Source organism: Phalangium opilio, unplaced genomic scaffold (genome assembly GCF_054372755.1).
Source record: "Phalangium opilio isolate 3A_F unplaced genomic scaffold, DU_Popi_V2 ptg000095l_1, whole genome shotgun sequence".
Lineage (NCBI taxonomy): Eukaryota > Metazoa > Arthropoda > Arachnida > Opiliones > Phalangiidae > Phalangium > Phalangium opilio.
This window is the reverse complement of record NW_028324200.1, coordinates 3,774,080-3,797,344: the sequence shown is the minus strand read 5'-3', so window position 1 is coordinate 3,797,344 and position 23,265 is coordinate 3,774,080. Positions and strand designations below refer to the sequence as shown.

Here is a 23,265-nt window from a genome sequence, read left to right as displayed (position 1 = left end):
CTGGCTCACCCCTGACATAAAACATCAAATGCACCTAAGAGACAAGTACAAAACAAAGAGAAACCTAAACGCGGCGCAATACCAGGAACTTTACCGGAAGCAACGAAACCACACAAATAACCTAATATCACAAGCGAAAACCAACTACTTTAAAGACAAACTTGGAAACGGACTCAGCCCTTATGGGAACGCACTTTGGAAGACCCTTAAACCGTATCTAAAGACAACAAAAAATACCCAAATCACGCAAAAACTACAAGTAAATAACACAACTTACGAAAATCCAAAAGAAATCGCCGAGGAACTAAACAAATACTTCGTCACCATAGCCGAGAGACTACTTGAAAAACAAGGCAACACGCCCTACCAGCCACCAAGTATCGCAGACACCGTGAAACCCACCCCGACACGTCGAAATTAGAACCTCTCCGTGACATACGTCATTCGGAGAGGTAAAAAAAGAAACTCTGTTTGCTTTTCTCATATCTGGTGGATTTTAAAAAAGTAAACTAAACTGTAAAAGACAACGGCACGCAGTATTCCTAAGTGGTCTCCCTCCCAAGTACTGACTGCGCTCGACGCTGCTTAACTTCGGTGATCGGACGAGAACCGGTGTTTTCAGCGTGATATGGCCGTTGCCGAGAACTGTGGTTAATTATTCGAATTAAAAACTAATTAGACAAATTACCCTTCTGCATTTTTTCAAAAAATAAAAAAAGAAACTCTGTTTGCTTTTCTCATATCTGTTGGATTTTAAAAAAGGAAACTAAAGTGTAAAAGACAACGTCACGTAGTGTTCCTAAGTGGTCTCCCTCCCAAGTACTGACTGCGCTCGACGCTGCTTAACTTCAGTGATCGGACGAGAACCGGTGTTTTCAGCGTGATATGGCCGTTGCCGAGAACTTTAGTTAATAATTCGAATTTAAAACTTATTAGACAAATTACCCTTCTCCATGTTATTTAAAAAAAAAGAAACTCTCTTTGCTTTTCTCATATCTGGTGGATTTTAAAAAAGGAAACTAAACTGTAAAAGACAACGGCACGCAGTGTTCCTAAGTGGTCTCCCTCCCAAGTACTGACTGCGCTCGACGCTGCTTAACTTCGGTGATCGGACGAGAACGGGATTTTCAGCGTGATATGGCCGTTGCCGAGAACTTTAGTTAATTAGTCGAATTTAAAACTAATTAGACAAATTACCCTTCTCGATGTTTTTTTTTAAAAAAAGAAACTCTCTCTGCTTTTCGCATATCTGTTGGATTTTAAAAAAGGAAATATGGTGTAAAAGACAACGGCACGCAGTGTTCCTAAGTGGTCTCCCTCCCAAGTACTGACTGCGCTCGACGCTTCTTAACTTCGGTGATCGGACGAGAACCGGTGTTTTCAGCGTGATATGGCCGTTGCCGAGAACTGTGGTTAGTTATTCGAATTTAAAACTAATTAGACAAATTACCCTTCTGCATGTTTTCAAAAAAGAAAAAAAAGAAACTCTGTTTGCTTTTCTCATATCTGGTGGATTTTAAAAAAGGAAACTAAACTGTAAAAGACAACGGCACGCAGTGTTCGTAAGTGGTCTCCCTCCCATGTACTGACTGCGCTCAACGCTGCTCAACTTCGATGATCGGACGAGAACCGGTGTTTTCAGCGTGATATGGCCGTTGCCGAGAACTTTAGTTAGTTATTCGAATTTAAAACTAATTTGACAAATTACCCTTCTGCATGTTTGAAAAAAAAGAAACTCTGTTTGCTTTACTCATATCTGGTGGATTTTAAAAAACGAAACTACACTGTAAAAGACAACGGCACGCAGTGTTCCTAAGTGGTCTCCCTCCCAAGTACTGACTGCGCTCGACGCTGCTTAACTTCGGTGATCGGACGAGAACCGGTGTTTTCAGCGTGATATGGCCGTTGCCGAGAACTTTAGTTAGTTATTCGAATTTAAAACTAATTTGACAAATTACCCTTCTGCATGTTTTCAAAAAATAAAAAAAAGAAACTCTGTTTGCTTTTCTCATATCTGGTAGATTTTAAAAAAGGAAACTAAACTGTAAAAGACAACGGCACGCAGTATTCCTAAGTGTTCTCCCTCCCAAGTACTGACTGCGTTCGACGCTGCTTAACTTCGGTGATCAGACGAGAACCGGTGTTTTCAGCGTGATATTTCCGTTGCCGAGAACTTTAGTTAATAATTCGAATTTAAAACTTATTAGACAAATTAACCTTCTCCATGTTTTTTTAAAAAAAAAGGAAACTCTCTTTGCTTTTCTCATATCTGTTGGATTTTACAAAAGGAAAATAAAGTGTAAAAGACAACGGCACGCAGTGTTCCTAAGTGGTCTCCCTCCCAAGTACTGACTGCGCTCGACGCTGCTTAACTTCGGTGATCGGACGAGAACCGGTGTTTTCAGCGTGATATGGGCGTTGCCGAGTACTTTAGTTAGTTATTCGAATTTAAAACTAATTTGACAAATTACCCTTCTGCATGTTTGAAAAAAAAGAAACTCTGTTTGCTTTTCTCATATCTGGTGGATTTTAAAAAAGGAAACTACACTGTAAAAGACAACGGCACGCAGTGTTCCTAAGTGGTCTCCCTCCCAAGTACTGACTGCGCTCGACGCTGCTTAACTTCGGTGATCGGACGAGAACCGGTGTTTTCAGCGCGATATGGCCGTTGCCGAGAATTTAGTTAGTTATTCGAATTTAAAACTAAATTGACAAATTAACTTTCTGCATGTTTGAAAAAAAAGAAACTCTGTTTGCTTTTCTCATATCTGGTGGATTTTAAAAAAGGAAACTACACTGTAAAAGACAACGGCACGCAGTGTTCCTAAGTGGTCTCCCTCCCAAGTACTGACTGCGCTTGACGCTGCTTAATTTCGGTGATCGGACGAGAACCGGTGTTTTCAGCGAGATATGGCCGTTGCCGAGAACTTTAGTTAGTTATTCGAATTTAAAACTAATTTGACAAATTACCCTTCTGCATGTTTGAAAGATAAGAAACTCTGTTTGCTTTTCTCATATCTGGTGGATTTTAAAAAAGGAAACTACACTGTAAAAGACAACGGCACGCAGTGTTCCTAAGTGGTCTCCCTCCCAAGTACTGACTGCGCTTGACGCTGCTTAACTTCGGTGATCGGACGAGAACCGGTGTTTTCAGCGTGATATGGCCGTTGCCGAGAACTTTAGTTAATAATTCGAATTTAAAACTTATTAGACAAATTACCCTTCTCCATGTTTTTTTAAAAAAAAAGGAAACTCTCTTTGCTTTTCTCATATCTGTTGGATTTTAAAAAAGGAAACTAAAGTGTGAAAGACAACGGCACGCAGTGTTCCTAAGTGGTCTCTTTCCCAAGTACTGACTGCGCTCGACGCTGCTTAACTTCGGTGATCGGACGAGAACCGGTGTTTTCAGCGTGATATGGGCGTTGCCGAGTACTTTAGTTAGTTATTCGAATTTAAAACTAATTTGACAAATTACCCTTCTGCATGTTTGAAAAAAAAGAGACTCTGTTTGCTTTTCTCATATCTGGTGGATTTTAAAAAACGAAACTACACTGTAAAAGACAACGGCACGCAGTGTTCCTAAGTGGTCTCCCTCCCAAGTACTGACTGCGCTCGACGCTGCTTAACTTCGGTGATCGAACGAGAACCGGTGTTTTCAGCGTGATATGGCCGTTGCCGAGAACTTTAGTTAGTTATTCGAATTTAAAACTAAATTGACAAATCAACTTTCTGCATGTTTGAAAAAAAAGAAACTCTGTTTGCTTTTCTCATATCTGGTGGATTTTAAAAAAGGAAACTACACTGTAAAAGACAACGGCACGCAGTGTTCCTAAGTGGTCTCCCTCCCAAGTACTGACTGCGCTTGACGCTGCTTAATTTCGGTGATCGGACGAGAACCGGTGTTTTCAGCGTGATATGGCCGTTGCCGAGAACTTTAGTTAGTTATTCGAATTTAAAACTAATTTGACAAATTACCCTTCTGCATGTTTGAAAGATAAGAAACTCTGTTTGCTTTTCTCATATCTGGTGGATTTTAAAAAAGGAAACTACACTGTAAAAGACAACGGCACGCAGTGTTCCTAAGTGGTCTCCCTCCCAAGTACTGACTGCGCTCGACGCTGCTTAACTTTGGTGATCGGACGAGAACCGGTGTTTTCAGCGTGATATGGCCGTTGCCGAGAACTTTAGTTAGTTATTCGAATTTAAAACTAATTTGACAAATTACCCTTCTGCATGTTTTCAAAAAATAGAAAAAAAGAAACTCTGTTTGCTTTTCTCATATCTGGTAGATTTTAAAAAAGGAAACTGAACTGTAAAAGACAACGGCACGCAGTGTTCCTAAGTGGTCTCCCTCCCAAGTACTGACTGCGCTTGACGCTGCTTAACTTCGGTGATCGGACGAGAACCGGTGTTTTCAGCGTGATATGGCCGTTGCCGAGAACTTTAGTTAATAATTCGAATTTAAAACTTATTAGACAAATTACCCTTCTCCATGTTTTTTTAAAAAAAAAGGAAACTCTCTTTGCTTTTCTCATATCTGTTGGATTTTAAAAAAGGAAACTAAAGTGTGAAAGACAACGGCACGCAGTGTTCCTAAGTGGTCTCCCTCCCAAGTACTGACTGCGCTCGACGCTGCTTAACTTCGGTGATCGGACGAGAACCGGTGTTTTCAGCGTGATATGGGCGTTGCCGAGTACTTTAGTTAGTTATTCGAATTTAAAACTAATTTGACAAATTACCCTTCTGCATGTTTGAAAAAAAAGAAACTCTGTTTGCTTTTCTCATATCTGGTGGATTTTAAAAAAGGAAACTACACTGTAAAAGACAACGGCACGCAGTGTTCCTAAGTGGTCTCCCTCCCAAGTACTGACTGCGCTCGACGCTGCTTAACTTCGGTGATCGGACGAGAACCGGTGTTTTCAGCGTGATATGGCCGTTGCCGAGAACTTTAGTTAGTTATTCGAATTTAAAACTAAATTGACAAATTAACTTTCTGCATGTTTGAAAAAAAAGAAACTCTGTTTGCTTTTCTCATATCTGGTGGATTTTAAAAAAGGAAACTACACTGTAAAAGACAACGGCACGCAGTGTTCCTAAGTGGTCTCCCTCCCAAGTACTGACTGCGCTTGACGCTGCTTAATTTCGGTGATCGGACGAGAACCGGTGTTTTCAGCGTGATATGGCCGTTGCCGAGAACTTTAGTTAGTTATTCGAATTTAAAACTAATTTGACAAATTACCCTTCTGCATGTTTGAAACATAAGAAACTCTGTTTGCTTTTCTCATATCTGGTGGATTTTAAAAAAGGAAACTACACTGTAAAAGACAACGGCACGCAGTGTTCCTAAGTGGTCTCCCTCCCAAGTACTGACTGCGCTCGACGCTGCTTAACTTCGGTGATCGGACGAGAACCGGTGTTTTCAGCGTGATATGGCCGTTGCCGAGAACTTTAGTTAGTTATTCGAATTTAAAACTAAATTGACAAATTAACTTTCTGCATGTTTGAAAAAAAAGAAACTCTGTTTGCTTTTCTCATATCTGGTGGATTTTAAAAAAGGAAACTACACTGTAAAAGACAACGGCACGCAGTGTTCCTAAGTGGTCTCCCTCCCAAGTACTGACTGCGCTTGACGCTGCTTAATTTCGGTGATCGGACGAGAACCGGTGTTTTCAGCGTGATATGGCCGTTGCCGAGAACTTTAGTTAGTTATTCGAATTTAAAACTAATTTGACAAATTACCCTTCTGCATGTTTTCAAAAAATAAAAAAAAAGAAACTCTGTTTGCTTTTCTCATATCTGGTAGATTTTAAAAAAGGAAACTAAACTGTAAAAGACAACGGCACGCAGTATTCCTAAGTGGTCTCCCTCCCAAGTACTGACTGCGCTCGACGCTGCTTAACTTCGGTGATCGGACGAGAACCGGTGTTTTCAGCGTGATATGGCCGTTGCCGAGAACTTTAGTTAATAATTCGAATTTAAAACTTATTAGACAAATTACCCTTCTCCATGTTTTTTTAAAAAAAAGGAAACTCTCTTTGCTTTTCTCATATCTGGTGGATTTTAAAAAAGGAAACTACACTGTAAAAGACAACGGCACGCAGTGTTCCTAAGTGGTCTCTCTCCCAAGTACTGACTGCGCTTGACGCTGCTTAATTTCGGTGATCGGACGAGAACCGGTGTTTTCAGCGTGATATGGCCGTTGCCGAGAACTTTAGTTAGTTATTCGAATTTAAAACTAATTTGACAAATTACCCTTCTGCATGTTTGAAAGATAAGAAACTCTGTTTGCTTTTCGCATATCTGGTGGATTTTAAAAAAGGAAACTAAACTGTAAAAGACAACGGCACGCAGTGTTCCTAAGTGGTCTCCCTCCCAAGTACTGACTGCGCTCGACGCTGCTTAACTTCGGTGATCGGACGAGAACCGGTGTTTTCAGCGTGATATGGCCGTTGCCGAGAACTTTAGTTAGTTATTCGAATTTAAAACTAAATTGACAAATTAACTTTCTGCATGTTTGAAAAAAAAGAAACTCTGTTTGCTTTTCTCATATCTGGTGGATTTTAAAAAAGGAAACTAAACTGTAAAAGACAACGGCACGCAGTGTTCCTAAGTGGTCTCCCTCCCAAGTACTGACTGCGCTCGACGCTGCTTAACTTCGGTGATCGGACGAGAACCGGTGTTTTCAGCGTGATATGGGCGTTGCCGAGTACTTTAGTTAGTTATTCGAATTTAAAACTAATTTGACAAATTACCCTTCTGCATGTTTGAAAAAAAAGAAACTCTGTTTGCTTTTCTCATATCTGGTGGATTTTAAAAAAGGAAACTACACTGTAAAAGACAACGGCACGCAGTGTTCCTAAGTGGTCTCCCTCCCAAGTACTGACTGCGCTCGACGCTGCTTAACTTCGGTGATCGGACGAGAACCGGTGTTTTCAGCGTGATATGGCCGTTGCCGAGAACTTTAGTTAGTTATTCGAATTTAAAACTAAATTGACAAATTAACTTTCTGCATGTTTGAAAAAAAAGAAACTCTGTTTGCTTTTCTCATATCTGGTGGATTTTAAAAAAGGAAACTACACTGTAAAAGACAACGGCACGCAGTGTTCCTAAGTGGTCTCCCTCCCAAGTACTGACTGCGCTTGACGCTGCTTAATTTCGGTGATCGGACGAGAACCGGTGTTTTCAGCGTGATATGGCCGTTGCCGAGAACTTTAGTTAGTTATTCGAATTTAAAACTAATTTGACAAATTACCCTTCTGCATGTTTTCAAAAAATAAAAAAAAAGAAACTCTGTTTGCTTTTCTCATATCTGGTGGATTTTAAAAAAGGAAACTACACTGTAAAAGACAACGGCACGCAGTGTTCCTAAGTGGTCTCCCTCCCAAGTACTGACTGCGCTCGACGCTGCTTAACTTTGGTGATCGGACGAGAACCGGTGTTTTCAGCGTGATATGGCCGTTGCCGAGAACTTTAGTTAGTTATTCGAATTTAAAACTAATTTGACAAATTACCCTTCTGCATGTTTTCAAAAAATAGAAAAAAAGAAACTCTGTTTGCTTTTCTCATATCTGGTAGATTTTAAAAAAGGAAACTGAACTGTAAAAGACAACGGCACGCAGTGTTCCTAAGTGGTCTCCCTCCCAAGTACTGACTGCGCTTGACGCTGCTTAACTTCGGTGATCGGACGAGAACCGGTGTTTTCAGCGTGATATGGCCGTTGCCGAGAACTTTAGTTAATAATTCGAATTTAAAACTTATTAGACAAATTACCCTTCTCCATGTTTTTTTAAAAAAAAAGGAAACTCTCTTTGCTTTTCTCATATCTGTTGGATTTTAAAAAAGGAAACTAAAGTGTGAAAGACAACGGCACGCAGTGTTCCTAAGTGGTCTCCCTCCCAAGTACTGACTGCGCTCGACGCTGCTTAACTTCGGTGATCGGACGAGAACCGGTGTTTTCAGCGTGATATGGGCGTTGCCGAGTACTTTAGTTAGTTATTCGAATTTAAAACTAATTTGACAAATTACCCTTCTGCATGTTTGAAAAAAAAGAAACTCTGTTTGCTTTTCTCATATCTGGTGGATTTTAAAAAAGGAAACTACACTGTAAAAGACAACGGCACGCAGTGTTCCTAAGTGGTCTCCCTCCCAAGTACTGACTGCGCTCGACGCTGCTTAACTTCGGTGATCGGACGAGAACCGGTGTTTTCAGCGTGATATGGCCGTTGCCGAGAACTTTAGTTAGTTATTCGAATTTAAAACTAAATTGACAAATTAACTTTCTGCATGTTTGAAAAAAAAGAAACTCTGTTTGCTTTTCTCATATCTGGTGGATTTTAAAAAAGGAAACTACACTGTAAAAGACAACGGCACGCAGTGTTCCTAAGTGGTCTCCCTCCCAAGTACTGACTGCGCTTGACGCTGCTTAATTTCGGTGATCGGACGAGAACCGGTGTTTTCAGCGTGATATGGCCGTTGCCGAGAACTTTAGTTAGTTATTCGAATTTAAAACTAATTTGACAAATTACCCTTCTGCATGTTTGAAACATAAGAAACTCTGTTTGCTTTTCTCATATCTGGTGGATTTTAAAAAAGGAAACTACACTGTAAAAGACAACGGCACGCAGTGTTCCTAAGTGGTCTCCCTCCCAAGTACTGACTGCGCTCGACGCTGCTTAACTTCGGTGATCGGACGAGAACCGGTGTTTTCAGCGTGATATGGCCGTTGCCGAGAACTTTAGTTAGTTATTCGAATTTAAAACTAAATTGACAAATTAACTTTCTGCATGTTTGAAAAAAAAGAAACTCTGTTTGCTTTTCTCATATCTGGTGGATTTTAAAAAAGGAAACTACACTGTAAAAGACAACGGCACGCAGTGTTCCTAAGTGGTCTCCCTCCCAAGTACTGACTGCGCTTGACGCTGCTTAATTTCGGTGATCGGACGAGAACCGGTGTTTTCAGCGTGATATGGCCGTTGCCGAGAACTTTAGTTAGTTATTCGAATTTAAAACTAATTTGACAAATTACCCTTCTGCATGTTTTCAAAAAATAAAAAAAAAGAAACTCTGTTTGCTTTTCTCATATCTGGTAGATTTTAAAAAAGGAAACTAAACTGTAAAAGACAACGGCACGCAGTATTCCTAAGTGGTCTCCCTCCCAAGTACTGACTGCGCTCGACGCTGCTTAACTTCGGTGATCGGACGAGAACCGGTGTTTTCAGCGTGATATGGCCGTTGCCGAGAACTTTAGTTAATAATTCGAATTTAAAACTTATTAGACAAATTACCCTTCTCCATGTTTTTTTAAAAAAAAGGAAACTCTCTTTGCTTTTCTCATATCTGGTGGATTTTAAAAAAGGAAACTACACTGTAAAAGACAACGGCACGCAGTGTTCCTAAGTGGTCTCTCTCCCAAGTACTGACTGCGCTTGACGCTGCTTAATTTCGGTGATCGGACGAGAACCGGTGTTTTCAGCGTGATATGGCCGTTGCCGAGAACTTTAGTTAGTTATTCGAATTTAAAACTAATTTGACAAATTACCCTTCTGCATGTTTGAAAGATAAGAAACTCTGTTTGCTTTTCGCATATCTGGTGGATTTTAAAAAAGGAAACTAAACTGTAAAAGACAACGGCACGCAGTGTTCCTAAGTGGTCTCCCTCCCAAGTACTGACTGCGCTCGACGCTGCTTAACTTCGGTGATCGGACGAGAACCGGTGTTTTCAGCGTGATATGGCCGTTGCCGAGAACTTTAGTTAGTTATTCGAATTTAAAACTAAATTGACAAATTAACTTTCTGCATGTTTGAAAAAAAAGAAACTCTGTTTGCTTTTCTCATATCTGGTGGATTTTAAAAAAGGAAACTAAACTGTAAAAGACAACGGCACGCAGTGTTCCTAAGTGGTCTCCCTCCCAAGTACTGACTGCGCTCGACGCTGCTTAACTTCGGTGATCGGACGAGAACCGGTGTTTTCAGCGTGATATGGGCGTTGCCGAGTACTTTAGTTAGTTATTCGAATTTAAAACTAATTTGACAAATTACCCTTCTGCATGTTTGAAAAAAAAGAAACTCTGTTTGCTTTTCTCATATCTGGTGGATTTTAAAAAAGGAAACTACACTGTAAAAGACAACGGCACGCAGTGTTCCTAAGTGGTCTCCCTCCCAAGTACTGACTGCGCTCGACGCTGCTTAACTTCGGTGATCGGACGAGAACCGGTGTTTTCAGCGTGATATGGCCGTTGCCGAGAACTTTAGTTAGTTATTCGAATTTAAAACTAAATTGACAAATTAACTTTCTGCATGTTTGAAAAAAAAGAAACTCTGTTTGCTTTTCTCATATCTGGTGGATTTTAAAAAAGGAAACTACACTGTAAAAGACAACGGCACGCAGTGTTCCTAAGTGGTCTCCCTCCCAAGTACTGACTGCGCTTGACGCTGCTTAATTTCGGTGATCGGACGAGAACCGGTGTTTTCAGCGTGATATGGCCGTTGCCGAGAACTTTAGTTAGTTATTCGAATTTAAAACTAATTTGACAAATTACCCTTCTGCATGTTTTCAAAAAATAAAAAAAAAGAAACTCTGTTTGCTTTTCTCATATCTGGTAGATTTTAAAAAAGGAAACTAAACTGTAAAAGACAACGGCACGCAGTATTCCTAAGTGGTCTCCCTCCCAAGTACTGACTGCGCTCGACGCTGCTTAACTTCGGTGATCGGACGAGAACCGGTGTTTTCAGCGTGATATGGCCGTTGCCGAGAGCTTTAGTTAATAATTCGAATTTAAAACTTATTAGACAAATTACCCTTCTCCATGTTTTTTTAAAAAAAAGGAAACTCTCTTTGCTTTTCTCATATCTGTTGGATTTTAAAAAAGGAAACTAAAGTGTAAAAGACAACGGCACGCAGTGTTCCTAAGTGGTCTCCCTCCCAAGTACTGACTGCGCTCGACGCTGCTTAACTTCGGTGATCGGACGAGAACCGGTGTTTTCAGCGTGATATGGCCGTTGCCGAGAACTTTAGTTAATAATTCGAATTTAAAACTTATTAGACAAATTACCCTTCTCCATGTTTTTTTAAAAAAAAGGAAACTCTCTTTGCTTTTCTCATATCTGGTGGATTTTAAAAAAGGAAACTACACTGTAAAAGACAACGGCACGCAGTGTTCCTAAGTGGTCTCTCTCCCAAGTACTGACTGCGCTTGACGCTGCTTAATTTTGGTGATCGGACGAGAACCGGTGTTTTCAGCGTGATATGGCCGTTGCCGAGAACTTTAGTTAGTTATTCGAATTTAAAACTAATTTGACAAATTACCCTTCTGCATGTTTGAAAGATAAGAAACTCTGTTTGCTTTTCTCATATCTGGTGGATTTTAAAAAAGGAAACTAAACTGTAAAAGACAACGGCACGCAGTGTTCCTAAGTGGTCTCCCTCCCAAGTACTGACTGCGCTCGACGCTGCTTAACTTCGGTGATCGGACGAGAACCGGTGTTTTCAGCGTGATATGGCCGTTGCCGAGAAATTTAGTTAATAATTCGAATTTGAAACTAATTTGACAAATTACCCTTCTGCATGTTTTCAAAAAATAAAAAAAAAGAAACTCTGTTTGCTTTTCTCATATCTGGTAGATTTTAAAAAAGGAAACTAAACTGTAAAAGACAACGGCACGCAGTATTCCTAAGTGGTCTCCCTCCCAAGTACTGACTGCGCTCGACGCTGCTTAACTTCGGTGATCGGACGAGAACCGGTGTTTTCAGCGTGATATGGCCGTTGCCGAGAACTTTAGTTAATAATTCGAATTTAAAACTTATTAGACAAATTACCCTTCTCCATGTTTTTTAAAAAAAAAAGGAAACTCTCTTTGCTTTCCTCATATCTGTTGGATTTTAAAAAAGGAAACTAAAGTGTAAAAGACAACGGCACGCAGTGTTCCTAAGTGGTCTCCCTCCCAAGTACTGACTGCGCTCGACGCTGCTTATCTTCGGTGATCGGACGAGAACCGGTGTTTTCAGCGTGATATGGCCGTTGCCGAGAACTTTAGTTAATAATTCGAATTTAAAAATTATTAGACAAATTACCCTTCTCCATGTTTTTTTTAAAAAAAGGAAACTCTTTGCTTTTCTCATATCTGTTGGATTTTAAAAAAGGAAACTAAAGTGTAAAAGACAACGGCACGCAGTGTTCCTAAGTGGTCTCCCTCCCAAGTACTGACTGCGCTCGACGCTGCTTAACTTCGGCGATCGGACGAGAACCGGTGTTTTCAGCGTGATATGGCCGTTGCCGAGAACTTTAGTTAGTTATTCGAATTTAAAACTAATTTGACAAATTAACTTTCTGCATGTTTGAAAAAAAAGAAACTCTGTTTGCTTTTCTCATATCTGGTGGATTTTAAAAAAGGAAACTACACTGTAAAAGACAACGGCACGCAGTGTTCCTAAGTGGTCTCTCTCCCAAGTACTGACTGCGCTTGACGCTGCTTAATTTCGGTGATCGGACGAGAACCGGTGTTTTCAGCGTGATATGGCCGTTGCCGAGAACTTTAGTTAGTTATTCGAATTTAAAACTAATTTGACAAATTACCCTTCTGCATGTTTGAAACATAAGAAACTCTGTTTGCTTTTCTCATATCTGGTGGATTTTAAAAAAGGAAACTACACTGTAAAAGACAACGGCACGCAGTGTTCCTAAGTGGTCTCCCTCCCAAGTACTGACTGCGCTCGACGCTGCTTAACTTCGGTGATCGGACGAGAACCGGTGTTTTCAGCGTGATATGGCCGTTGCCGAGAACTTTAGTTAGTTATTCGAATTTAAAACTAAATTGACAAATTAACTTTCTGCATGTTTGAAAAAAAAGAAACTCTGTTTGCTTTTCTCATATCTGGTGGATTTTAAAAAAGGAAACTACACTGTAAAAGACAACGGCACGCAGTGTTCCTAAGTGGTCTCCCTCCCAAGTACTGACTGCGCTTGACGCTGCTTAATTTCGGTGATCGGACGAGAACCGGTGTTTTCAGCGTGATATGGCCGTTGCCGAGAACTTTAGTTAGTTATTCGAATTTAAAACTAATTTGACAAATTACCCTTCTGCATGTTTTCAAAAAATAAAAAAAAAGAAACTCTGTTTGCTTTTCTCATATCTGGTAGATTTTAAAAAAGGAAACTAAACTGTAAAAGACAACGGCACGCAGTATTCCTAAGTGGTCTCCCTCCCAAGTACTGACTGCGCTCGACGCTGCTTAACTTCGGTGATCGGACGAGAACCGGTGTTTTCAGCGTGATATGGCCGTTGCCGAGAACTTTAGTTAATAATTCGAATTTAAAACTTATTAGACAAATTACCCTTCTCCATGTTTTTTTAAAAAAAAGGAAACTCTCTTTGCTTTTCTCATATCTGTTGGATTTTAAAAAAGGAAACTAAATTGTAAAAGACAACGGCACGCAGTGTTCCTAAGTGGTCTCCCTCCCAAGTACTGACTGCGCTCGACGCTGCTTAACTTCGGTGATCGGACGAGAACCGGTGTTTTCAGCGTGATATGGCCGTTGCCGAGAACTTTAGTTAATAATTCGAATTTAAAACTTATTAGACAAATTACCCTTCTCCATGTTTTTTTAAAAAAAAGGAAACTCTCTTTGCTTTTCTCATATCTGGTGGATTTTAAAAAAGGAAACTACACTGTAAAAGACAACGGCACGCAGTGTTCCTAAGTGGTCTCTCTCCCAAGTACTGACTGCGCTTGACGCTGCTTAATTTCGGTGATCGGACGAGAACCGGTGTTTTCAGCGTGATATGGCCGTTGCCGAGAACTTTAGTTAGTTATTCGAATTTAAAACTAATTTGACAAATTACCCTTCTGCATGTTTGAAAGATAAGAAACTCTGTTTGCTTTTCTCATATCTGGTGGATTTTAAAAAAGGAAACTAAACTGTAAAAGACAACGGCACGCAGTGTTCCTAAGTGGTCTCCCTCCCAAGTACTGACTGCGCTCGACGCTGCTTAACTTCGGTGATCGGACGAGAACCGGTGTTTTCAGCGTGATATGGCCGTTGCCGAGAACTTTAGTTAGTTATTCGAATTTAAAACTAAATTGACAAATTAACTTTCTGCATGTTTGAAAAAAAAGAAACTCTGTTTGCTTTTCTCATATCTGGTGGATTTTAAAAAAGGAAACTAAACTGTAAAAGACAACGGCACGCAGTGTTCCTAAGTGGTCTCCCTCCCAAGTACTGACTGCGCTCGACGCTGCTTAACTTCGGTGATCGGACGAGAACCGGTGTTTTCAGCGTGATATGGGCGTTGCCGAGTACTTTAGTTAGTTATTCGAATTTAAAACTAATTTGACAAATTACCCTTCTGCATGTTTGAAAAAAAAGAAACTCTGTTTGCTTTTCTCATATCTGGTGGATTTTAAAAAAGGAAACTACACTGTAAAAGACAACGGCACGCAGTGTTCCTAAGTGGTCTCCCTCCCAAGTACTGACTGCGCTCGACGCTGCTTAACTTCGGTGATCGGACGAGAACCGGTGTTTTCAGCGTGATATGGCCGTTGCCGAGAACTTTAGTTAGTTATTCGAATTTAAAACTAAATTGACAAATTAACTTTCTGCATGTTTGAAAAAAAAGAAACTCTGTTTGCTTTTCTCATATCTGGTGGATTTTAAAAAAGGAAACTACACTGTAAAAGACAACGGCACGCAGTGTTCCTAAGTGGTCTCCCTCCCAAGTACTGACTGCGCTTGACGCTGTTTAATTTCGGTGATCGGACGAGAACCGGTGTTTTCAGCGTGATATGGCCGTTGCCGAGAACTTTAGTTAGTTATTCGAATTTAAAACTAATTTGACAAATTACCCTTCTGCATGTTTTCAAAAAATAAAAAAAAGAAACTCTGTTTGCTTTTCTCATATCTGGTAGATTTTAAAAAAGGAAACTAAACTGTAAAAGACAACGGCACGCAGTATTCCTAAGTGGTCTCCCTCCCAAGTACTGACTGCGCTCGACGCTGCTTAACTTCGGTGATCGGACGAGAACCGGTGTTTTCAGCGTGATATGGCCGTTGCCGAGAGCTTTAGTTAATAATTCGAATTTAAAACTTATTAGACAAATTACCCTTCTCCATGTTTTTTTAAAAAAAAGGAAACTCTCTTTGCTTTTCTCATATCTGTTGGATTTTAAAAAAGGAAACTAAAGTGTAAAAGACAACGGCACGCAGTGTTCCTAAGTGGTCTCCCTCCCAAGTACTGACTGCGCTCGACGCTGCTTAACTTCGGTGATCGGACGAGAACCGGTGTTTTCAGCGTGATATGGCCGTTGCCGAGAACTTTAGTTAATAATTCGAATTTAAAACTTATTAGACAAATTACCCTTCTCCATGTTTTTTTTAAAAAAAGGAAACTCTCTTTGCTTTTCTCATATCTGGTGGATTTTAAAAAAGGAAACTACACTGTAAAAGACAACGGCACGCAGTGTTCCTAAGTGGTCTCTCTCCCAAGTACTGACTGCGCTTGACGCTGCTTAATTTTGGTGATCGGACGAGAACCGGTGTTTTCAGCGTGATATGGCCGTTGCCGAGAACTTTAGTTAGTTATTCGAATTTAAAACTAATTTGACAAATTACCCTTCTGCATGTTTGAAAGATAAGAAACTCTGTTTGCTTTTCTCATATCTGGTGGATTTTAAAAAAGGAAACTAAACTGTAAAAGACAACGGCACGCAGTGTTCCTAAGTGGTCTCCCTCCCAAGTACTGACTGCGCTCGACGCTGCTTAACTTCGGTGATCGGACGAGAACCGGTGTTTTCAGCGTGATATGGCCGTTGCCGAGAAATTTAGTTAATAATTCGAATTTGAAACTAATTTGACAAATTACCCTTCTGCATGTTTTCAAAAAATAAAAAAAAAGAAACTCTGTTTGCTTTTCTCATATCTGGTAGATTTTAAAAAAGGAAACTAAACTGTAAAAGACAACGGCACGCAGTATTCCTAAGTGGTCTCCCTCCCAAGTACTGACTGCGCTCGACGCTGCTTAACTTCGGTGATCGGACGAGAACCGGTGTTTTCAGCGTGATATGGCCGTTGCCGAGAACTTTAGTTAATAATTCGAATTTAAAACTTATTAGACAAATTACCCTTCTCCATGTTTTTTAAAAAAAAAGGAAACTCTCTTTGCTTTCCTCATATCTGTTGGATTTTAAAAAAGGAAACTAAAGTGTAAAAGACAACGGCACGCAGTGTTCCTAAGTGGTCTCCCTCCCAAGTACTGACTGCGCTCGACGCTGCTTATCTTCGGTGATCGGACGAGAACCGGTGTTTTCAGCGTGATATGGCCGTTGCCGAGAACTTTAGTTAATAATTCGAATTTAAAAATTATTAGACAAATTACCCTTCTCCATGTTTTTTTTAAAAAAAGGAAACTCTTTGCTTTTCTCATATCTGTTGGATTTTAAAAAAGGAAACTAAAGTGTAAAAGACAACGGCACGCAGTGTTCCTAAGTGGTCTCCCTCCCAAGTACTGACTGCGCTCGACGCTGCTTAACTTCGGCGATCGGACGAGAACCGGTGTTTTCAGCGTGATATGGCCGTTGCCGAGAACTTTAGTTAGTTATTCGAATTTAAAACTAATTTGACAAATTAACTTTCTGCATGTTTGAAAAAAAAGAAACTCTGTTTGCTTTTCTCATATCTGGTGGATTTTAAAAAAGGAAACTACACTGTAAAAGACAACGGCACGCAGTGTTCCTAAGTGGTCTCTCTCCCAAGTACTGACTGCGCTTGACGCTGCTTAATTTCGGTGATCGGACGAGAACCGGTGTTTTCAGCGTGATATGGCCGTTGCCGAGAACTTTAGTTAGTTATTCGAATTTAAAACTAATTTGACAAATTACCCTTCTCCATGTTTTTTTAAAAAAAAGGAAACTCTCTTTGCTTTTCTCATATCTGTTGGATTTTAAAAAAGGAAACTAAAGTGTAAAAGACAACGGCACGCAGTGTTCCTAAGTGGTCTCCCTCCCAAGTACTGACTGCGCTCGACGCTGCTTAACTTCGGTGATCGGACGAGAACCGGTGTTTTCAGCGTGATATGGCCGTTGCCGAGAACTTTAGTTAGTTATTCGAATTTAAAACTAATTTGACAAATTACCCTTCTCCATGTTTTTTTAAAAAAAAGGAAACTCTCTTTGCTTTTCTCATATCTGTTGGATTTTAAAAAAGGAAACTAAAGTGTAAAAGACAACGGCACGCAGTGTTCCTAAGTGGTCTCCCTCCCAAGTACTGACTGCGCTCGACGCTGCTTAACTTCGGTGATCGGACGAGAACCGGTGTTTTCAGCGTGATATGGGCGTTGCCGAGTACTTTAGTTAGTTATTCGAATTTAAAACTAATTTGACAAATTACCCTTCTGCATGTTTGAAAAAAAAGAAACTCTGTTTGCTTTTCTCATATCTGGTGGATTTTAAAAAAGGAAACTACACTGTAAAAGACAACGGCACGCAGTGTTCCTAAGTGGTCTCCCTCCCAAGTACTGACTGCGCTCGACGCTGCTTAACTTCGGTGATCGGACGAGAACCGGTGTTTTCAGCGCGATATGGCCGTTGCCGAGAACTTTAGTTAGTTATTCGAATTTAAAACTAAATTGACAAATTAACTTTCTGCATGTTTGAAAAAAAAGAAACTCTGTTTGCTTTTCTCATATCTGGTGGATTTTAAAAAAGGAAACTACACTGTAAAAGACAACGGCACGCAGTGTTCCTAAGTGGTCTCCCTCCCAAGTACTGACTGCGCTTGACGCTGCTTAATTTCGGTGATCGGACGAGAACCGGTGTTTTCAGCGAGATATGGCCGTTGCCGAGAACTTTAGTTAGTTATTCGAATTTAAAACTAATTTGACAAATTACCCTTCTGCATGTTTGAAAGATAAGAAACTCTGTTTGCTTTTCTCATATCTGGTGGATTTTAAAAAAGGAAACTACACTGTAAAAGACAACGGCACGCAGTGTTCCTAAGTGGTCTCCCTCCCAAGTACTGACTGCGCTTGACGCTGCTTAACTTCGGTGATCGGACGAGAACCGGTGTTTTCAGCGTGATATGGCCGTTGCCGAGAACTTTAGTTAATAATTCGAATTTAAAACTTATTAGACAAATTACCCTTCTCCATGTTTTTTTAAAAAAAAAGGAAACTCTCTTTGCTTTTCTCATATCTGTTGGATTTTAAAAAAGGAAACTAAAGTGTGAAAGACAACGGCACGCAGTGTTCCTAAGTGGTCTCTTTCCCAAGTACTGACTGCGCTCGACGCTGCTTAACTTCGGTGATCGGACGAGAACCGGTGTTTTCAGCGTGATATGGGCGTTGCCGAGTACTTTAGTTAGTTATTCGAATTTAAAACTAATTTGACAAATTACCCTTCTGCATGTTTGAAAAAAAAGAGACTCTGTTTGCTTTTCTCATATCTGGTGGATTTTAAAAAACGAAACTACACTGTAAAAGACAACGGCACGCAGTGTTCCTAAGTGGTCTCCCTCCCAAGTACTGACTGCGCTCGACGCTGCTTAACTTCGGTGATCGAACGAGAACCGGTGTTTTCAGCGTGATATGGCCGTTGCCGAGAACTTTAGTTAGTTATTCGAATTTAAAACTAAATTGACAAATCAACTTTCTGCATGTTTGAAAAAAAAGAAACTCTGTTTGCTTTTCTCATATCTGGTGGATTTTAAAAAAGGAAACTACACTGTAAAAGACAACGGCACGCAGTGTTCCTAAGTGGTCTCCCTCCCAAGTACTGACTGCGCTTGACGCTGCTTAATTTCGGTGATCGGACGAGAACCGGTGTTTTCAGCGTGATATGGCCGTTGCCGAGAACTTTAGTTAGTTATTCGAATTTAAAACTAATTTGACAAATTACCCTTCTGCATGTTTGAAAGATAAGAAACTCTGTTTGCTTTTCTCATATCTGGTGGATTTTAAAAAAGGAAACTACACTGTAAAAGACAACGGCACGCAGTGTTCCTAAGTGGTCTCCCTCCCAAGTACTGACTGCGCTCGACGCTGCTTAACTTTGGTGATCGGACGAGAACCGGTGTTTTCAGCGTGATATGGCCGTTGCCGAGAACTTTAGTTAGTTATTCGAATTTAAAACTAATTTGACAAATTACCCTTCTGCATGTTTTCAAAAAATAGAAAAAAAGAAACTCTGTTTGCTTTTCTCATATCTGGTAGATTTTAAAAAAGGAAACTGAACTGTAAAAGACAACGGCACGCAGTGTTCCTAAGTGGTCTCCCTCCCAAGTACTGACTGCGCTTGACGCTGCTTAACTTCGGTGATCGGACGAGAACCGGTGTTTTCAGCGTGATATGGGCGTTGCCGAGTACTTTAGTTAGTTATTCGAATTTAAAACTAATTTGACAAATTACCCTTCTGCATGTTTGAAAAAAAAGAAACTCTGTTTGCTTTTCTCATATCTGGTGGATTTTAAAAAAGGAAACTACACTGTAAAAGACAACGGCACGCAGTGTTCCTAAGTGGTCTCCCTCCCAAGTACTGACTGCGCTCGACGCTGCTTAACTTCGGTGATCGGACGAGAACCGGTGTTTTCAGCGTGATATGGCCGTTGCCGAGAACTTTAGTTAGTTATTCGAATTTAAAACTAAATTGACAAATTAACTTTCTGCATGTTTGAAAAAAAAGAAACTCTGTTTGCTTTTCTCATATCTGGTGGATTTTAAAAAAGGAAACTACACTGTAAAAGACAACGGCACGCAGTGTTCCTAAGTGGTCTCCCTCCCAAGTACTGACTGCGCTTGACGCTGCTTAATTTCGGTGATCGGACGAGAACCGGTGTTTTCAGCGTGATATGGCCGTTGCCGAGAACTTTAGTTAGTTATTCGAATTTAAAACTAATTTGACAAATTACCCTTCTGCATGTTTGAAACATAAGAAACTCTGTTTGCTTTTCTCATATCTGGTGGATTTTAAAAAAGGAAACTACACTGTAAAAGACAACGGCACGCAGTGTTCCTAAGTGGTCTCCCTCCCAAGTACTGACTGCGCTTGACGCTGCTTAATTTCGGTGATCGGACGAGAACCGGTGTTTTCAGCGTGATATGGCCGTTGCCGAGAACTTTAGTTAGTTATTCGAATTTAAAACTAATTTGACAAATTACCCTTCTGCATGTTTTCAAAAAATAAAAAAAAAGAAACTCTGTTTGCTTTTCTCATATCTGGTAGATTTTAAAAAAGGAAACTAAACTGTAAAAGACAACGGCACGCAGTATTCCTAAGTGGTCTCCCTCCCAAGTACTGACTGCGCTCGACGCTGCTTAACTTCGGTGATCGGACGAGAACCGGTGTTTTCAGCGTGATATGGCCGTTGCCGAGAACTTTAGTTAATAATTCGAATTTAAAACTTATTAGACAAATTACCCTTCTCCATGTTTTTTAAAAAAAAAGGAAACTCTCTTTGCTTTTCTCATATCTGTTGGATTTTAAAAAAGGAAACTAAAGTGTAAAAGACAACGGCACGCAGTGTTCCTAAGTGGTCTCCCTCCCAAGTACTGACTGCGCTCGACGCTGCTTAACTTCGGTGATCGGACGAGAACCGGTGTTTTCAGCGTGATATGGCCGTTGCCGAGAACTTTAGTTAATAATTCGAATTTAAAACTTATTAGACAAATTACCCTTCTCCATGTTTTTTTAAAAAAAAGGAAACTCTCTTTGCTTTTCTCATATCTGGTGGATTTTAAAAAAGGAAACTACACTGTAAAAGACAACGGCACGCAGTGTTCCTAAGTGGTCTCTCTCCCAAGTACTGACTGCGCTTAACGCTGCTTAATTTCGGTGATCGGACGAGAACCGGTGTTTTCAGCGTGATATGGCCGTTGCCGAGAACTTTAGTTAGTTATTCGAATTTAAAACTAATTTGACAAATTACCCTTCTGCATGTTTGAAAGATAAGAAACTCTGTTTGCTTTTCTCATATCTGGTGGATTTTAAAAAAGGAAACTAAACTGTAAAAGACAACGGCACGCAGTGTTCCTAAGTGGTCTCCCTCCCAAGTACTGACTGCGCTCGACGCTGCTTAACTTCGGTGATCGGACGAGAACCGGTGTTTTCAGCGTGATATGGGCGTTGCCGAGTACTTTAGTTAGTTATTCGAATTTAAAACTAATTTGACAAATAACCCTTCTGCATGTTTGAAAAAAAAGAAACTCTGTTTGCTTTTCTCATATCTGGTGGATTTTAAAAAAGGAAACTACACTGTAAAAGACAACGGCACGCAGTGTTCCTAAGTGGTCTCCCTCCCAAGTACTGACTGCGCTCGACGCTGCTTAACTTCGGTGATCGGACGAGAACCGGTGTTTTCAGCGTGATATGGCCGTTGCCGAGAACTTTAGTTAGTTATTCGAATTTAAAACTAAATTGACAAATTAACTTTCTGCATGTTTGAAAAAAAAGAAACTCTGTTTGCTTTTCTCATATCTGGTGGATTTTAAAAAAGGAAACTACACTGTAAAAGACAACGGCACGCAGTGTTCCTAAGTGGTCTCCCTCCCAAGTACTGACTGCGCTTGACGCTGCTTAATTTCGGTGATCGGACGAGAACCGGTGTTTTCAGCGTGATATGGCCGTTGCCGAGAACTTTAGTTAGTTATTCGAATTTAAAACTAATTTGACAAATTACCCTTCTGCATGTTTTCAAAAAATAAAAAAAAAGAAACTCTGTTTGCTTTTCTCATATCTGGTAGATTTTAAAAAAGGAAACTAAACTGTAAAAGACAACGGCACGCAGTATTCCTAAGTGGTCTCCCTCCCAAGTACTGACTGCGCTCGACGCTGCTTAACTTCGGTGATCGGACGAGAACCGGTGTTTTCAGCGTGATATGGCCGTTGCCGAGAACTTTAGTTAATAATTCGAATTTAAAACTTATTAGACAAATTACCCTTCTCCATGTTTTTTTTTAAAAAAAAGGAAACTCTCTTTGCTTTTCTCATATCTGTTGGATTTTAAAAAAGGAAACTAAAGTGTAAAAGACAACGGCACGCAGTGTTCCTAAGTGGTCTCCCTCCCAAGTACTGACTGCGCTCGACGCTGCTTAACTTCGGTGATCGGACGAGAACCGGTGTTTTCAGCGTGATATGGCCGTTGCCGAGAACTTTAGTTAATAATTCGAATTTAAAACTTATTAGACAAATTACCCTTCTCCATGTTTTTTTAAAAAAAAGGAAACTCTCTTTGCTTTTCTCATATCTGGTGGATTTTAAAAAAGGAAACTACACTGTAAAAGACAACGGCACGCAGTGTTCCTAAGTGGTCTCTCTCCCAAGTACTGACTGCGCTTGACGCTGCTTAATTTCGGTGATCGGACGAGAACCGGTGTTTTCAGCGTGATATGGCCGTTGCCGAGAACTTTAGTTAGTTATTCGAATTTAAAACTAATTTGACAAATTACCCTTCTGCATGTTTGAAAGATAAGAAACTCTGTTTGCTTTTCTCATATCTGGTGGATTTTAAAAAAGGAAACTAAACTGTAAAAGACAACGGCACGCAGTGTTCCTAAGTGGTCTCCCTCCCAAGTACTGACTGCGCTCGACGCTGCTTAACTTCGGTGATCGGACGAGAACCGGTGTTTTCAGCGTGATATGGCCGTTGCCGAGAACTTTAGTTAATAATTCGAATTTAAAACTTATTAGACAAATTACCCTTCTCCATGTTTTTTAAAAAAAAAGGAAACTCTCTTTGCTTTTCTCATATCTGTTGGATTTTAAAAAAGGAAACTAAAGTGTAAAAGACAACGGCACGCAGTGTTCCTAAGTGGTCTCCCTCCCAAGTACTGACTGCGCTCGACGCTGCTTATCTTCGGTGATCGGACGAGAACCGGTGTTTTCAGCGTGATATGGCCGTTGCCGAGAACTTTAGTTAATAATTCGAATTTAAAAATTATTAGACAAATTACCCTTCTCCATGTTTTTTTAAAAAAAAGGAAACTCTTTGCTTTTCTCATATCTGTTGGATTTTAAAAAAGGAACCTAAAGTGTAAAAGACAACGGCACGCAGTGTTCCTAAGTGGTCTCCCTCCCAAGTACTGACTGCGCTCGACGCTGCTTAACTTCGGCGATCGGACGAGAACCGGTGTTTTCAGCGTGATATGGCCGTTGCCGAGAACTTTAGTTAGTTATTCGAATTTAAAACTAATTTGACAAATTAACTTTCTGCATGTTTGAAAAAAAAGAAACTCTGTTTGCTTTTCTCATATCTGGTGGATTTTAAAAAAGGAAACTACACTGTAA

At 40.3% G+C, this 23,265-nt stretch overlaps 60 non-coding genes and 30 pseudogenes across 60 annotated transcripts; all 90 read right to left on the bottom strand.

Moving 5' to 3' along the window:
• Positions 1-521: 521 nt before the first annotated feature.
• Positions 522-640, bottom strand: LOC149637191 (5S ribosomal RNA). The gene has a single exon (XR_016372747.1). It is a non-coding gene; the product is annotated as a 5S ribosomal RNA (ribosomal RNA).
• A 138-nt stretch (positions 641-778) lies between these two features.
• Positions 779-897, bottom strand: LOC149637190 (5S ribosomal RNA). The gene has a single exon (XR_016373084.1). It is a non-coding gene; the product is annotated as a 5S ribosomal RNA (ribosomal RNA).
• Positions 898-1,031: 134 nt separating this feature from the next.
• Positions 1,032-1,149, bottom strand: LOC149637189 (5S ribosomal RNA; annotated as a pseudogene).
• Positions 1,150-1,283: 134 nt separating this feature from the next.
• Positions 1,284-1,402, bottom strand: LOC149637188 (5S ribosomal RNA). The gene has a single exon (XR_016372779.1). It is a non-coding gene; the product is annotated as a 5S ribosomal RNA (ribosomal RNA).
• A 139-nt stretch (positions 1,403-1,541) lies between these two features.
• Positions 1,542-1,660, bottom strand: LOC149637187 (5S ribosomal RNA; annotated as a pseudogene).
• A 131-nt stretch (positions 1,661-1,791) lies between these two features.
• Positions 1,792-1,910, bottom strand: LOC149637186 (5S ribosomal RNA). The gene has a single exon (XR_016373390.1). It is a non-coding gene; the product is annotated as a 5S ribosomal RNA (ribosomal RNA).
• Positions 1,911-2,049: 139 nt separating this feature from the next.
• Positions 2,050-2,168, bottom strand: LOC149637185 (5S ribosomal RNA; annotated as a pseudogene).
• A 136-nt stretch (positions 2,169-2,304) lies between these two features.
• LOC149637184 (5S ribosomal RNA) lies at positions 2,305-2,423 on the bottom strand. The gene has a single exon (XR_016372918.1). It is a non-coding gene; the product is annotated as a 5S ribosomal RNA (ribosomal RNA).
• A 131-nt stretch (positions 2,424-2,554) lies between these two features.
• On the bottom strand, positions 2,555-2,673 carry LOC149637183 (5S ribosomal RNA). Its single transcript, XR_016372622.1, has one exon. It is a non-coding gene; the product is annotated as a 5S ribosomal RNA (ribosomal RNA).
• Positions 2,674-2,803: 130 nt separating this feature from the next.
• On the bottom strand, positions 2,804-2,922 carry LOC149637182 (5S ribosomal RNA; annotated as a pseudogene).
• A 131-nt stretch (positions 2,923-3,053) lies between these two features.
• On the bottom strand, positions 3,054-3,172 carry LOC149637181 (5S ribosomal RNA). Its single transcript, XR_016372704.1, has one exon. It is a non-coding gene; the product is annotated as a 5S ribosomal RNA (ribosomal RNA).
• Positions 3,173-3,308: 136 nt separating this feature from the next.
• LOC149637180 (5S ribosomal RNA) lies at positions 3,309-3,427 on the bottom strand (annotated as a pseudogene).
• A 131-nt stretch (positions 3,428-3,558) lies between these two features.
• Positions 3,559-3,677, bottom strand: LOC149637179 (5S ribosomal RNA). Its single transcript, XR_016373443.1, has one exon. It is a non-coding gene; the product is annotated as a 5S ribosomal RNA (ribosomal RNA).
• Positions 3,678-3,808: 131 nt separating this feature from the next.
• LOC149637178 (5S ribosomal RNA) lies at positions 3,809-3,927 on the bottom strand (annotated as a pseudogene).
• A 131-nt stretch (positions 3,928-4,058) lies between these two features.
• Positions 4,059-4,177, bottom strand: LOC149637177 (5S ribosomal RNA). Its single transcript, XR_016372672.1, has one exon. It is a non-coding gene; the product is annotated as a 5S ribosomal RNA (ribosomal RNA).
• A 140-nt stretch (positions 4,178-4,317) lies between these two features.
• On the bottom strand, positions 4,318-4,436 carry LOC149637176 (5S ribosomal RNA). The gene has a single exon (XR_016372703.1). It is a non-coding gene; the product is annotated as a 5S ribosomal RNA (ribosomal RNA).
• A 136-nt stretch (positions 4,437-4,572) lies between these two features.
• On the bottom strand, positions 4,573-4,691 carry LOC149637175 (5S ribosomal RNA). Its single transcript, XR_016372917.1, has one exon. It is a non-coding gene; the product is annotated as a 5S ribosomal RNA (ribosomal RNA).
• A 131-nt stretch (positions 4,692-4,822) lies between these two features.
• LOC149637174 (5S ribosomal RNA) lies at positions 4,823-4,941 on the bottom strand. The gene has a single exon (XR_016373389.1). It is a non-coding gene; the product is annotated as a 5S ribosomal RNA (ribosomal RNA).
• Positions 4,942-5,072: 131 nt separating this feature from the next.
• On the bottom strand, positions 5,073-5,191 carry LOC149637173 (5S ribosomal RNA; annotated as a pseudogene).
• A 131-nt stretch (positions 5,192-5,322) lies between these two features.
• Positions 5,323-5,441, bottom strand: LOC149637172 (5S ribosomal RNA). The gene has a single exon (XR_016373388.1). It is a non-coding gene; the product is annotated as a 5S ribosomal RNA (ribosomal RNA).
• A 131-nt stretch (positions 5,442-5,572) lies between these two features.
• On the bottom strand, positions 5,573-5,691 carry LOC149637171 (5S ribosomal RNA; annotated as a pseudogene).
• Positions 5,692-5,831: 140 nt separating this feature from the next.
• LOC149637170 (5S ribosomal RNA) lies at positions 5,832-5,950 on the bottom strand. The gene has a single exon (XR_016372735.1). It is a non-coding gene; the product is annotated as a 5S ribosomal RNA (ribosomal RNA).
• A 135-nt stretch (positions 5,951-6,085) lies between these two features.
• On the bottom strand, positions 6,086-6,204 carry LOC149637169 (5S ribosomal RNA; annotated as a pseudogene).
• Positions 6,205-6,335: 131 nt separating this feature from the next.
• LOC149637168 (5S ribosomal RNA) lies at positions 6,336-6,454 on the bottom strand. The gene has a single exon (XR_016373386.1). It is a non-coding gene; the product is annotated as a 5S ribosomal RNA (ribosomal RNA).
• A 131-nt stretch (positions 6,455-6,585) lies between these two features.
• Positions 6,586-6,704, bottom strand: LOC149637167 (5S ribosomal RNA). The gene has a single exon (XR_016372915.1). It is a non-coding gene; the product is annotated as a 5S ribosomal RNA (ribosomal RNA).
• Positions 6,705-6,835: 131 nt separating this feature from the next.
• LOC149637166 (5S ribosomal RNA) lies at positions 6,836-6,954 on the bottom strand. Its single transcript, XR_016373385.1, has one exon. It is a non-coding gene; the product is annotated as a 5S ribosomal RNA (ribosomal RNA).
• A 131-nt stretch (positions 6,955-7,085) lies between these two features.
• LOC149637165 (5S ribosomal RNA) lies at positions 7,086-7,204 on the bottom strand (annotated as a pseudogene).
• A 140-nt stretch (positions 7,205-7,344) lies between these two features.
• LOC149637164 (5S ribosomal RNA) lies at positions 7,345-7,463 on the bottom strand. Its single transcript, XR_016372671.1, has one exon. It is a non-coding gene; the product is annotated as a 5S ribosomal RNA (ribosomal RNA).
• Positions 7,464-7,603: 140 nt separating this feature from the next.
• On the bottom strand, positions 7,604-7,722 carry LOC149637163 (5S ribosomal RNA). The gene has a single exon (XR_016372702.1). It is a non-coding gene; the product is annotated as a 5S ribosomal RNA (ribosomal RNA).
• Positions 7,723-7,858: 136 nt separating this feature from the next.
• On the bottom strand, positions 7,859-7,977 carry LOC149637162 (5S ribosomal RNA). The gene has a single exon (XR_016372914.1). It is a non-coding gene; the product is annotated as a 5S ribosomal RNA (ribosomal RNA).
• Positions 7,978-8,108: 131 nt separating this feature from the next.
• LOC149637161 (5S ribosomal RNA) lies at positions 8,109-8,227 on the bottom strand. The gene has a single exon (XR_016373384.1). It is a non-coding gene; the product is annotated as a 5S ribosomal RNA (ribosomal RNA).
• Positions 8,228-8,358: 131 nt separating this feature from the next.
• On the bottom strand, positions 8,359-8,477 carry LOC149637160 (5S ribosomal RNA; annotated as a pseudogene).
• A 131-nt stretch (positions 8,478-8,608) lies between these two features.
• On the bottom strand, positions 8,609-8,727 carry LOC149637159 (5S ribosomal RNA). The gene has a single exon (XR_016373383.1). It is a non-coding gene; the product is annotated as a 5S ribosomal RNA (ribosomal RNA).
• Positions 8,728-8,858: 131 nt separating this feature from the next.
• LOC149637158 (5S ribosomal RNA) lies at positions 8,859-8,977 on the bottom strand (annotated as a pseudogene).
• Positions 8,978-9,117: 140 nt separating this feature from the next.
• On the bottom strand, positions 9,118-9,236 carry LOC149637157 (5S ribosomal RNA). The gene has a single exon (XR_016372724.1). It is a non-coding gene; the product is annotated as a 5S ribosomal RNA (ribosomal RNA).
• Positions 9,237-9,371: 135 nt separating this feature from the next.
• On the bottom strand, positions 9,372-9,490 carry LOC149637156 (5S ribosomal RNA; annotated as a pseudogene).
• Positions 9,491-9,621: 131 nt separating this feature from the next.
• On the bottom strand, positions 9,622-9,740 carry LOC149637155 (5S ribosomal RNA). The gene has a single exon (XR_016373382.1). It is a non-coding gene; the product is annotated as a 5S ribosomal RNA (ribosomal RNA).
• A 131-nt stretch (positions 9,741-9,871) lies between these two features.
• LOC149637154 (5S ribosomal RNA) lies at positions 9,872-9,990 on the bottom strand. The gene has a single exon (XR_016372913.1). It is a non-coding gene; the product is annotated as a 5S ribosomal RNA (ribosomal RNA).
• Positions 9,991-10,121: 131 nt separating this feature from the next.
• On the bottom strand, positions 10,122-10,240 carry LOC149637153 (5S ribosomal RNA). Its single transcript, XR_016373381.1, has one exon. It is a non-coding gene; the product is annotated as a 5S ribosomal RNA (ribosomal RNA).
• A 131-nt stretch (positions 10,241-10,371) lies between these two features.
• On the bottom strand, positions 10,372-10,490 carry LOC149637152 (5S ribosomal RNA; annotated as a pseudogene).
• Positions 10,491-10,630: 140 nt separating this feature from the next.
• LOC149637151 (5S ribosomal RNA) lies at positions 10,631-10,749 on the bottom strand. The gene has a single exon (XR_016372712.1). It is a non-coding gene; the product is annotated as a 5S ribosomal RNA (ribosomal RNA).
• A 135-nt stretch (positions 10,750-10,884) lies between these two features.
• LOC149637150 (5S ribosomal RNA) lies at positions 10,885-11,003 on the bottom strand. The gene has a single exon (XR_016373380.1). It is a non-coding gene; the product is annotated as a 5S ribosomal RNA (ribosomal RNA).
• Positions 11,004-11,138: 135 nt separating this feature from the next.
• Positions 11,139-11,257, bottom strand: LOC149637149 (5S ribosomal RNA; annotated as a pseudogene).
• Positions 11,258-11,388: 131 nt separating this feature from the next.
• Positions 11,389-11,507, bottom strand: LOC149637148 (5S ribosomal RNA). Its single transcript, XR_016373379.1, has one exon. It is a non-coding gene; the product is annotated as a 5S ribosomal RNA (ribosomal RNA).
• Positions 11,508-11,647: 140 nt separating this feature from the next.
• On the bottom strand, positions 11,648-11,766 carry LOC149637147 (5S ribosomal RNA). Its single transcript, XR_016372700.1, has one exon. It is a non-coding gene; the product is annotated as a 5S ribosomal RNA (ribosomal RNA).
• Positions 11,767-11,902: 136 nt separating this feature from the next.
• LOC149637146 (5S ribosomal RNA) lies at positions 11,903-12,021 on the bottom strand. Its single transcript, XR_016372446.1, has one exon. It is a non-coding gene; the product is annotated as a 5S ribosomal RNA (ribosomal RNA).
• Positions 12,022-12,154: 133 nt separating this feature from the next.
• On the bottom strand, positions 12,155-12,273 carry LOC149637145 (5S ribosomal RNA). The gene has a single exon (XR_016372473.1). It is a non-coding gene; the product is annotated as a 5S ribosomal RNA (ribosomal RNA).
• Positions 12,274-12,404: 131 nt separating this feature from the next.
• Positions 12,405-12,523, bottom strand: LOC149637144 (5S ribosomal RNA; annotated as a pseudogene).
• Positions 12,524-12,654: 131 nt separating this feature from the next.
• On the bottom strand, positions 12,655-12,773 carry LOC149637143 (5S ribosomal RNA). Its single transcript, XR_016373378.1, has one exon. It is a non-coding gene; the product is annotated as a 5S ribosomal RNA (ribosomal RNA).
• A 131-nt stretch (positions 12,774-12,904) lies between these two features.
• LOC149637142 (5S ribosomal RNA) lies at positions 12,905-13,023 on the bottom strand (annotated as a pseudogene).
• A 140-nt stretch (positions 13,024-13,163) lies between these two features.
• LOC149637141 (5S ribosomal RNA) lies at positions 13,164-13,282 on the bottom strand. The gene has a single exon (XR_016372689.1). It is a non-coding gene; the product is annotated as a 5S ribosomal RNA (ribosomal RNA).
• A 135-nt stretch (positions 13,283-13,417) lies between these two features.
• On the bottom strand, positions 13,418-13,536 carry LOC149637140 (5S ribosomal RNA). Its single transcript, XR_016373377.1, has one exon. It is a non-coding gene; the product is annotated as a 5S ribosomal RNA (ribosomal RNA).
• Positions 13,537-13,671: 135 nt separating this feature from the next.
• On the bottom strand, positions 13,672-13,790 carry LOC149637139 (5S ribosomal RNA; annotated as a pseudogene).
• Positions 13,791-13,921: 131 nt separating this feature from the next.
• LOC149637138 (5S ribosomal RNA) lies at positions 13,922-14,040 on the bottom strand. The gene has a single exon (XR_016373375.1). It is a non-coding gene; the product is annotated as a 5S ribosomal RNA (ribosomal RNA).
• Positions 14,041-14,171: 131 nt separating this feature from the next.
• On the bottom strand, positions 14,172-14,290 carry LOC149637137 (5S ribosomal RNA). Its single transcript, XR_016372912.1, has one exon. It is a non-coding gene; the product is annotated as a 5S ribosomal RNA (ribosomal RNA).
• Positions 14,291-14,421: 131 nt separating this feature from the next.
• LOC149637136 (5S ribosomal RNA) lies at positions 14,422-14,540 on the bottom strand. The gene has a single exon (XR_016373374.1). It is a non-coding gene; the product is annotated as a 5S ribosomal RNA (ribosomal RNA).
• Positions 14,541-14,671: 131 nt separating this feature from the next.
• Positions 14,672-14,790, bottom strand: LOC149637135 (5S ribosomal RNA; annotated as a pseudogene).
• Positions 14,791-14,929: 139 nt separating this feature from the next.
• Positions 14,930-15,048, bottom strand: LOC149637134 (5S ribosomal RNA). The gene has a single exon (XR_016372678.1). It is a non-coding gene; the product is annotated as a 5S ribosomal RNA (ribosomal RNA).
• A 135-nt stretch (positions 15,049-15,183) lies between these two features.
• LOC149637133 (5S ribosomal RNA) lies at positions 15,184-15,302 on the bottom strand. Its single transcript, XR_016373373.1, has one exon. It is a non-coding gene; the product is annotated as a 5S ribosomal RNA (ribosomal RNA).
• Positions 15,303-15,437: 135 nt separating this feature from the next.
• On the bottom strand, positions 15,438-15,556 carry LOC149637132 (5S ribosomal RNA; annotated as a pseudogene).
• Positions 15,557-15,687: 131 nt separating this feature from the next.
• LOC149637131 (5S ribosomal RNA) lies at positions 15,688-15,806 on the bottom strand. The gene has a single exon (XR_016373372.1). It is a non-coding gene; the product is annotated as a 5S ribosomal RNA (ribosomal RNA).
• A 140-nt stretch (positions 15,807-15,946) lies between these two features.
• Positions 15,947-16,065, bottom strand: LOC149637130 (5S ribosomal RNA). The gene has a single exon (XR_016372667.1). It is a non-coding gene; the product is annotated as a 5S ribosomal RNA (ribosomal RNA).
• A 135-nt stretch (positions 16,066-16,200) lies between these two features.
• On the bottom strand, positions 16,201-16,319 carry LOC149637129 (5S ribosomal RNA). Its single transcript, XR_016372445.1, has one exon. It is a non-coding gene; the product is annotated as a 5S ribosomal RNA (ribosomal RNA).
• A 133-nt stretch (positions 16,320-16,452) lies between these two features.
• On the bottom strand, positions 16,453-16,571 carry LOC149637128 (5S ribosomal RNA). Its single transcript, XR_016372472.1, has one exon. It is a non-coding gene; the product is annotated as a 5S ribosomal RNA (ribosomal RNA).
• A 131-nt stretch (positions 16,572-16,702) lies between these two features.
• LOC149637127 (5S ribosomal RNA) lies at positions 16,703-16,821 on the bottom strand (annotated as a pseudogene).
• Positions 16,822-16,956: 135 nt separating this feature from the next.
• LOC149637126 (5S ribosomal RNA) lies at positions 16,957-17,075 on the bottom strand. Its single transcript, XR_016373371.1, has one exon. It is a non-coding gene; the product is annotated as a 5S ribosomal RNA (ribosomal RNA).
• Positions 17,076-17,210: 135 nt separating this feature from the next.
• Positions 17,211-17,329, bottom strand: LOC149637125 (5S ribosomal RNA). Its single transcript, XR_016372911.1, has one exon. It is a non-coding gene; the product is annotated as a 5S ribosomal RNA (ribosomal RNA).
• Positions 17,330-17,460: 131 nt separating this feature from the next.
• Positions 17,461-17,579, bottom strand: LOC149637124 (5S ribosomal RNA). Its single transcript, XR_016372611.1, has one exon. It is a non-coding gene; the product is annotated as a 5S ribosomal RNA (ribosomal RNA).
• Positions 17,580-17,710: 131 nt separating this feature from the next.
• LOC149637123 (5S ribosomal RNA) lies at positions 17,711-17,829 on the bottom strand (annotated as a pseudogene).
• Positions 17,830-17,960: 131 nt separating this feature from the next.
• LOC149637122 (5S ribosomal RNA) lies at positions 17,961-18,079 on the bottom strand. The gene has a single exon (XR_016372701.1). It is a non-coding gene; the product is annotated as a 5S ribosomal RNA (ribosomal RNA).
• A 136-nt stretch (positions 18,080-18,215) lies between these two features.
• Positions 18,216-18,334, bottom strand: LOC149637121 (5S ribosomal RNA; annotated as a pseudogene).
• A 131-nt stretch (positions 18,335-18,465) lies between these two features.
• Positions 18,466-18,584, bottom strand: LOC149637120 (5S ribosomal RNA). The gene has a single exon (XR_016373442.1). It is a non-coding gene; the product is annotated as a 5S ribosomal RNA (ribosomal RNA).
• A 131-nt stretch (positions 18,585-18,715) lies between these two features.
• On the bottom strand, positions 18,716-18,834 carry LOC149637119 (5S ribosomal RNA; annotated as a pseudogene).
• A 131-nt stretch (positions 18,835-18,965) lies between these two features.
• Positions 18,966-19,084, bottom strand: LOC149637118 (5S ribosomal RNA). The gene has a single exon (XR_016372670.1). It is a non-coding gene; the product is annotated as a 5S ribosomal RNA (ribosomal RNA).
• A 140-nt stretch (positions 19,085-19,224) lies between these two features.
• On the bottom strand, positions 19,225-19,343 carry LOC149637117 (5S ribosomal RNA; annotated as a pseudogene).
• A 131-nt stretch (positions 19,344-19,474) lies between these two features.
• Positions 19,475-19,593, bottom strand: LOC149637116 (5S ribosomal RNA). The gene has a single exon (XR_016373370.1). It is a non-coding gene; the product is annotated as a 5S ribosomal RNA (ribosomal RNA).
• A 131-nt stretch (positions 19,594-19,724) lies between these two features.
• On the bottom strand, positions 19,725-19,843 carry LOC149637115 (5S ribosomal RNA; annotated as a pseudogene).
• A 131-nt stretch (positions 19,844-19,974) lies between these two features.
• On the bottom strand, positions 19,975-20,093 carry LOC149637114 (5S ribosomal RNA; annotated as a pseudogene).
• A 140-nt stretch (positions 20,094-20,233) lies between these two features.
• LOC149637113 (5S ribosomal RNA) lies at positions 20,234-20,352 on the bottom strand. Its single transcript, XR_016372656.1, has one exon. It is a non-coding gene; the product is annotated as a 5S ribosomal RNA (ribosomal RNA).
• Positions 20,353-20,487: 135 nt separating this feature from the next.
• Positions 20,488-20,606, bottom strand: LOC149637112 (5S ribosomal RNA). Its single transcript, XR_016373369.1, has one exon. It is a non-coding gene; the product is annotated as a 5S ribosomal RNA (ribosomal RNA).
• A 135-nt stretch (positions 20,607-20,741) lies between these two features.
• LOC149637111 (5S ribosomal RNA) lies at positions 20,742-20,860 on the bottom strand (annotated as a pseudogene).
• A 131-nt stretch (positions 20,861-20,991) lies between these two features.
• LOC149637110 (5S ribosomal RNA) lies at positions 20,992-21,110 on the bottom strand. Its single transcript, XR_016372910.1, has one exon. It is a non-coding gene; the product is annotated as a 5S ribosomal RNA (ribosomal RNA).
• Positions 21,111-21,241: 131 nt separating this feature from the next.
• Positions 21,242-21,360, bottom strand: LOC149637109 (5S ribosomal RNA). Its single transcript, XR_016373368.1, has one exon. It is a non-coding gene; the product is annotated as a 5S ribosomal RNA (ribosomal RNA).
• A 131-nt stretch (positions 21,361-21,491) lies between these two features.
• LOC149637108 (5S ribosomal RNA) lies at positions 21,492-21,610 on the bottom strand (annotated as a pseudogene).
• A 140-nt stretch (positions 21,611-21,750) lies between these two features.
• Positions 21,751-21,869, bottom strand: LOC149637107 (5S ribosomal RNA). The gene has a single exon (XR_016372644.1). It is a non-coding gene; the product is annotated as a 5S ribosomal RNA (ribosomal RNA).
• A 137-nt stretch (positions 21,870-22,006) lies between these two features.
• LOC149637106 (5S ribosomal RNA) lies at positions 22,007-22,125 on the bottom strand. Its single transcript, XR_016373367.1, has one exon. It is a non-coding gene; the product is annotated as a 5S ribosomal RNA (ribosomal RNA).
• A 135-nt stretch (positions 22,126-22,260) lies between these two features.
• Positions 22,261-22,379, bottom strand: LOC149637105 (5S ribosomal RNA; annotated as a pseudogene).
• Positions 22,380-22,510: 131 nt separating this feature from the next.
• LOC149637104 (5S ribosomal RNA) lies at positions 22,511-22,629 on the bottom strand. The gene has a single exon (XR_016373366.1). It is a non-coding gene; the product is annotated as a 5S ribosomal RNA (ribosomal RNA).
• Positions 22,630-22,764: 135 nt separating this feature from the next.
• LOC149637103 (5S ribosomal RNA) lies at positions 22,765-22,883 on the bottom strand. The gene has a single exon (XR_016372444.1). It is a non-coding gene; the product is annotated as a 5S ribosomal RNA (ribosomal RNA).
• Positions 22,884-23,016: 133 nt separating this feature from the next.
• Positions 23,017-23,135, bottom strand: LOC149637102 (5S ribosomal RNA). The gene has a single exon (XR_016372471.1). It is a non-coding gene; the product is annotated as a 5S ribosomal RNA (ribosomal RNA).
• Between the last annotated feature and the right edge of the window lie 130 nt (positions 23,136-23,265).